The sequence below is a fragment of the Diceros bicornis genome, chromosome 10 (genome assembly GCF_020826845.1).
Source record: "Diceros bicornis minor isolate mBicDic1 chromosome 10, mDicBic1.mat.cur, whole genome shotgun sequence".
NCBI lineage: Eukaryota > Metazoa > Chordata > Mammalia > Perissodactyla > Rhinocerotidae > Diceros > Diceros bicornis.
This window is the reverse complement of record NC_080749.1, coordinates 6,543,219-6,550,943: the sequence shown is the minus strand read 5'-3', so window position 1 is coordinate 6,550,943 and position 7,725 is coordinate 6,543,219.

Genomic DNA, 7,725 nt, shown 5'->3' with positions numbered 1-7,725 from the left:
ACAACTGAATGATCTCAGGCAAGTTATTCAACCTTGTCTAAGCTACCATCTTGGTATGTAAGATGAGGATAACTATACTACCTTATGAGGTTATTTGTGAATTTGAATAGTATATGGTACAGTGCCTGGCACATAGGTAGGGGATATTGATTTTCACACATACGTGTGCAATTGGCAAAATATTTTTCTGTAGTAAATGCTCAATATTTATTTTGAACACAACTAAAAAATATTTCCAAATCATCAGTAATTTAATTCTTTTCCAAGTACAGTTTGAGACCTATATGTGTCACAGATACATCATTTTTTCAATTTGCCCCAAAACAACACATACCTATTTTTTGCTTGTCTTTCCATTCATGATGTAACTATGGACCCCATTCAGATAGGCATTGGCCCAACAAACAGAACTTGCTTAACGTATTTTTGCCTGTTCCTAATTTCTTCCAGGTAATCACCTGGCTCTCTTTGGGCACTGAGTGTCTGAGTACCTTCCAGTCTCAGTTCATCTCATTTCAGAGAAACAGCTGGAGATGGAAAACAGTTACTAAGTGACACTTGAGACGAGATTTTACCAAACACCGCTTGTTGGAAATACTTGGTCTGAACTTTAAACCTGTGTTTCTCATTCATGCTGCTCTACTGTCACTTGAAATTTGAGATTCCTTAAGCAGTACTTTTGACCTTAAAACACTGTTTTAAAAGTCTTCATTGGCTGCAGGGTCTCCCTTTTTATCCATTCCATCTTTGTTACCTTTAAAACATTGGCAAATGAGATTCTGTGTAAGAAGGTGCTGGCAAGTTTATAGCCATAAATGAATGGGTGTTTAAGAAAGATTTTCCATAAAGATTATTTTAGGTTATTTAAATATCATTTTTACTTAAAAGATTGCTTTACTTGAATCTGAAACCTCAGTAATAGCAAATAACTCAAACAGTCTAAGTAGCAAGTATGATGCAGTTATAATTATCTGAATATGTTAACATTTAGAGAACAGTCAGGTGCATTACTGGCCTTTAGAAAAATAGAATGCTTCATGTAGACCCTAATTAATCAATAAAATCCTAATTGGATTCTATTAAGTATTGGAAACGACATTTCAACTTAAATATTCCATGTACAAACCTGACCCACTCCCAAGCAGCAATAAAAGCCAATTAGGATGGTATTCAAATTATAATCATGAATGCTCTCATGACCCATATCTACATTAATGTTACAACAATTAAAGAGAACACAGTAAGGAAGAAATGAGGCAAGTTCTCCTGCATAGGCACCTCATTTTTGGCTATTATTGAGGAATTCAATACAACACAAAATTGGCCTTTAAAGAACATGAGCTTTGGAATTAGAAAGCCTGAAATGACACCCATCCTCTACTAATTGTGTGTATATCTGAGACCAGTGTCTAAATATTTTCAGGACTGTGTTGAAGGTTAGAATTGACATATAGGAGTGATGCAGCAGAGCGCTGGACACACTGGAGTTGTGCAAAAAGTCACGGATCTCTCCCAGAATACTGAAGTCTGCATTCATGGAATCTTAGGAATAAGCCCAAGATTCATCAACTCTCATCTGCCATTTTCAGTGCAAGAACGCTTTTTACTGTAGGCCCCAAAGATTATGTTCCAATCTCTGCTTCAACATCTTTATTGTTTCAGAATTTATTTCCATGGAGTATCATGGTTTCACTGTCAGAATGTGCAGAAATTGACCTCCTTATCAACTCCCATTTGACCTAGTTTTACCTTCAAGATCAACATAGACCATACTGAAATCCTTTTCTAGGTGAATTTTCAGAAAATATAGCCAAGGGTTTGATAGCACAGACTTTGGAGCTGAGCAACCTCAGTTCAAATCCTGGCCCTATCATTGACGAGCTGTGTGACCTTGGAGTCATTAACCTCCCTGTGCATTAGTTTTCTCATCATTAAATGTAGATAATAGTTCTCCTGTCTCTTACATGTGCTGAGCATGTTAGCTATTATCGCATTCTCTCCATCTCATTCTCCTTTTTCACGCTCTCAGACATTTTTTACAGGATATGATGTACAAGCCCTTTTCCAGCCTAGTCAATCCTGCCTGGATGTCAGCTTAAACACCAAAACCCCTGTTAAATTGACCGTTTTGATGCATATCTTTGTAAGATGACTCACATCTTTCCAGATCTGTGTGAGAACAAAATCTCCTTCTTTTTCCACTGTGCAAGTGAGGAAACAGAGGTATGGAGAGGTGAGGTAAGGAAACCTGCCCACAGGCGCCCAGCTTGTGTGTGGAGGGCCAGGGATCACAACAAGCTGCAGGTGCCACAGCGCAGGCACTTAGGAGTTTTGCTGTAGTCTCTCCAGCATCAGCCACGGTAAACAAAGAAAGGAGATCAAAAGGGATGAGACCAGAGTTGTGGAAGCTGAGACCTTGGCTTTAGAACTGGTCACTGTGAAGAGTCACAATGCAAACCAGGTCTAATGCACATCACAAAATGACTTGATCTGGTCACGGCAGCAATGTTTAGACAGAGATGCTCAGCAGTCAACCAAGAGAATCACGCTGATTCCTCCTGGGAAAGGTGGAATCTGATTTAGACCTTGTGCTGTAATACAAACACTCAGCTGAAAATGCTCTACTCACAGCTCACAAAACGTAAGAGCATGTTAGCAACCAGACAAGATGCGTGAAGTGCGTCAGTGACCTGGAAACAATGCCTTTATTCAAAAGATGAGTTTAACAGTTGTAGGGGGAAGAGGGAGAATCTCCCTCTGCCCTTTCCCTTAAGGTTCTTCTGGCTGGCCAAATAATCAACAAGACAGGTTAGCAGGAGAAAATAATACCAAGTTTAATAACATGTATACATGGGAGAAAGCAGGGACACTGCGTTTCTCAACACAATAGCAGAAATTCTCGTCTTAAATATCATTTTCAGCCAATGACAAAGGAGGATTTTGGGGGTGGGGGGAGTCAGTTACAGGAGATTACCACTAAAGCACAGTAAACAAGAGTAAGGTTATTATGCAGCTCAAGGCCTCACCTTCCACATTGATAAGTCACTAGAAATGAGCTCATCCCCCTCTCTTCTCAAAACAGAGAGGGAGATACCTTTACAAATGGAGATTTCCCTTATAAATGTAAATGATTGTCTGGCAACTCTTCGCAGGGTCATCCAGAGAATGTGGCCAGAGAGACAGAACTTCTGATAAGAGGGGCTTGTTGGTGTCTTTCCTATTGTAACATTTACCCTACGTTATCTTTACAGCCATCATGATAGATCTGTTTTAGGAAGGAGCTACCATGTCAAATTTTTTAGGCAGTTAGTGGGGGAGGTCAAATGTCCTCAGAGAAAACAACCAAGGTAAAGAGATAGATTTCAGGGTGGCCAAATCTTGATCTCCCACACAGTCAAATTTTTCTATACAGTGAACAATCTGATTGGAAATATATTTGGGGTGGCACTAAGTTTTATGATGACCTTCAGATCATGTTATGTAATTAGCTACTTCTTTATTTTTACTTTTAATATTATTTATAGAACTATTTCTGACTCTCAGGACAAGATGGATGCTGCTACCCAGTGGCTGCTACCTGAGTTAAGATTTGTTCCTAAAACATAGCCTACTAGGGAGAAACATTCTAGGATTGGGCCTCAAGATGGTGTAGACTGACCATTCTGTAGACTCAGAATGTTATCTTGAATTTCCCTAGCATCACAAAGTCAGCAAATAATTGAGATAGCTCCTAGATTCAAACCTCTTTAAATCTCATGCTGTTTTGTCAACAGTTTCTACAATGTATATTAAGCAAAAGTCCCCAGATCCAAAATATATTATTAGTATATCTGAAGAATTCCCCATTATAAGCTAAAGTTTCAATAATCTAGTCTTATATACTTTTCTATATTTCAAATTAATTCTAATTTAAAAGGCCATTAAATAATTGTATGACTCCATTTACATGAAATAACTAGAATGGGAATGTTCATAGTAACAGAAGTAAGATGAGTGGTTATCAGTGGCAGAGGGGAAGGAGAATGCAGAGTGACTGCTTAATGAGTACCCGGTTTCCTCCCGGGGTGATGAAACTGTTCTTGAACTAGATGTGGTGATGGTTGTACATCATTATAAATTTACTAAGTGGCACTAACGGTGAATTTTATGTTACGTGTATTTTAACACAAAAAAATCATTTTAGGAATATTTCAACCCGTGGAAGTTAGTAGAGTTTCATGGGGAAACAAAGATTGGGGACAAAAATAGACTCATTCTAACCTTGGCTCCACCACTTACTAGCTGTAAGACCTTGTACAACGGGCTTGATTCCCCTGAACCTCACATACCACTGTGGGAGATCAAAATTTGGCCACCCTGAAATATATCTCTTTACCTTGATTGTTTTCTCTAAAAGACGTTTGACCTCCCCCACTAACTGCCTAAAGAATTTGACATGGTGGCTCCTTCCTGGAACAGATCTTCCATCTGATGGCTGTAATATAATGTAAAATAGATGTTACAATAGGAAAGGCACCAACAAGCCCATCTTATCAGAAATTCTGTCTCTCTGGCCACATTCTCTGGATGGCCCTGCGAGGAGTTGCCAGACAAACATTTACATTTATAAGGGAAATCTCCATTTGTAAAGGTATCTCCCTCTCTGTCTTGGGAAGAGGGGGGATGAGCTCATTTCTAGTGACTTATCAATGTGGAAGGTGATGACTTAAATCTGCATAATAACCTTACTCTTGTTTACTGTGCTTTAGTGGTAATCTCCTGTAACTGACTCCCCCCCCAACATCCTCTGTCATTAGCTAAACATGGTATTTAAGACGAAAATTTCTGCTATTGTGTTGAGAAACGCAGTGTCCCTGCTTTCTCCCATGTATACATGTTATTAAACTTGGTATTATTTTCTCCTGCTAACCTGTCTTGTTGATTATTTGGCCAGCCAGAAGAACCTTAAGGGAAAGGGCAGAGGGAGATTCTCCCTCTTCCCCCGACAGTTTTGGCGAGCCAGCCAGGAGAACCTTAAGGAAAAGGGATCAAGATCTACCATGGATGCAAGAGGCATCCCTGGTGAGGGCGCAGATGATGTAGCCCCCGTGATCCACAAAATTCACTCCCAAAGATATTCAGAGACTGGGCCCTTTTATGACAAACTCCCCTGAGAACTTGGCACAGCCGGACAAAGAGACAGTTCGGAACCCCAGTCTACTCGACTGGCCACCAAGGTGCACCCCGGTAAATGCACCTTGGTCTCCACCATACGGAAGGTGCATTTACCGGGGTGCACCTTGGTGGCCAGTCGAGTAGACTGGGGTTCCGAACTGTCTCTTTGTCCGGCTGTGCCAAGTTCTCAGGGGAGTTTGTCATAAAAGGGCCCAGTCCATAAGGGCTTTTGTTGTCTTTACCTTCGTTGCTTGTTAGTGCTGGAAAAATCCCATTCCAGTATCGCCCGCCCGGTGTCACAGATTAGCGGGTCTGTGATGGAGGCGTCCCACACTATTGTGGGAGACCGGAGACACCCTTTTATCCTTACCGCCTGTGCAACGAAGGTCTTTACTGTCTCTGAATATCTTTGGGAGTGAATTTTGTGGATCACGGGGGCTACATCATCTGCGCCCTCACCAGGGATGCCTCTTGCATCCATGGTAGATTTATTCTAAGCGTGGAAAGTTACCTCCGGGTCTTTCCTTAAAAAGGCTTATTGGTTCGAGTCACTATTGGAATAAATATACAAATGAAGATCCTACTCGTCAATGGCCAGACGACGGATCCTTTGAATTGGAAAAACTTCTAAATTGGGAGAAAAAAAAAAAATGTTTTGAGAGCTCTCACATAATTGCTTAATTGGTACCTAAGAATTAAGGCCAGAAAAAAAGGGAAAAATTTGACTAGTCTTAAGACCTTGACTCAGGTTACAATTGAATTGAGAACATGTAAAAGTGTAAGTGTTGATAAGATTATAAAGGTTGGAATGTTTGAGCTAATTTTATACAAAGAGGTTACATCAACTTTGCCTGAGTATGTTTTAAAATGTCTGACTGGGAATGCTTCTCTTGTCCAAAGTTAGAAGACCAAGACCTATTGATAAAAATCTTAATGATAATTATGTTTAAAGGTATAAGAGGTGACGAAATTTACATGAAATTTTGTAAGAAAAAAAAACTGATGTTATTTCTATTACAGAACTGGTTAACAAAAATAGTAATTTAAATGATGGCTAATTTTATCTCAAGTCTTATGAAGTCTTGTAGGCAATCTAAATAATTATTGGGAATAAGTAACTAAATAGTTGTGAAAAAGATGAATGTTAGATGAACTTTAAGCAATAATTATGTGTTATGTTGGTTACAGCTTCCAAACTCTTTTTGGTGACTTAAAACTTTAGAGTTTTGCTAAAATTTATGATAAAAATTCACTGAGTATCATCATTTCCAAATAACATAAGATATTAGACATTGATTGCTAAATGTACGTTTGTCTACTTTTGGCTTTTCATTACAGGAAAACTAAAAGATGTTTTGGCTCTATTGGTAAACATGTGTTTTATTAAAAGATTATACTATAAAGTAACATGTTTCTAGAAGTTATGAAGTGTTTATAAATTTTCCAAGCCACAAGATACTAATGTAAAAGATGTTTATAATTGTTTACTTAGTTTTTACTTAGAAATTAAGGTTTCTAGAGGTTAAAATTTCTAATTAGTATATGTGATTGAAAATTAAGAAAAATATGTCTGTGTGCAAGGAAAGTAAGATGTATAAAGGTACAAAGAATGGAAATGTTTTGTTTGGTCGATTAAGAAAGATAAAGTTGTCCTCAAGTACTAGGAGGGAAAAGAAAGACATGGGACAAATTCTGAATGTAAAAAGAAAGTTATAGAAGGTTTGTGGAAGAGGAATTCTGGAAGAGGAGTTTTATGCATGGTCAAGTTGGCTAAGATTGAAATGAATTTAATTAAGTAAATGAGTTTTAATAGCAGAAGTAAGCTGGTGCAAAATTGAAATTTCTCGTAAAAGGATAATTTGCTTAAACTTGATAAAGAGGTTACAAAAGATTTTTCTTTACCTTTGAGTAAGTCTACCTAAAAAAAGAAAAAAAAAAAAAAACTGTTAAAATAATTTCCTACGTTCAAAAGACTGAGGTCTCTCTATTAAGGCTTTTTGGACTGTTAATGCTATGTTTGCTTTGACTGTTTATATTTTTGACAAGCTCCCCCAAAATTCATATCTTAAAGTCTTTTTTTAACTTTTATTTCTTTGAGAATTTTCAAAGGGCCCTGGAACTTCTCAAAGAAATTTGCTCTCTTCCTATAAGGGGAAAGATACTAGACTTATTAGGCTTATTCAATATGTTCAATTACATGGAAAACATTGTCAGACAAGTGATGATAAGCCTGCTTAGGTGGTATTTTGTGGGTTAATGTTATTGATATAGGTGTTTTAAAATTGTATAACATTACTGAAATTATGATCTGTCCTGGTTATCAGTCATAATTCTGGTTATTATTATTTTAAAGTGTTGTATGTCACAAAATTAACCAAATTTCCTTGTCAATTGCCATTTTGAGGTCTTGTTGTTTACAGACTTATTTCTTTGCTCTAATGCTTTTGCAAATTGTTTCGACGTCAGAAAAATTCATGGAAAGGACTCTGACATTTACACTGGAGTACAGGTTTCTGACAAACTTTCTGATCATAAAACTGAACTGGGTAAAAAATTATAGAAATCTGATGG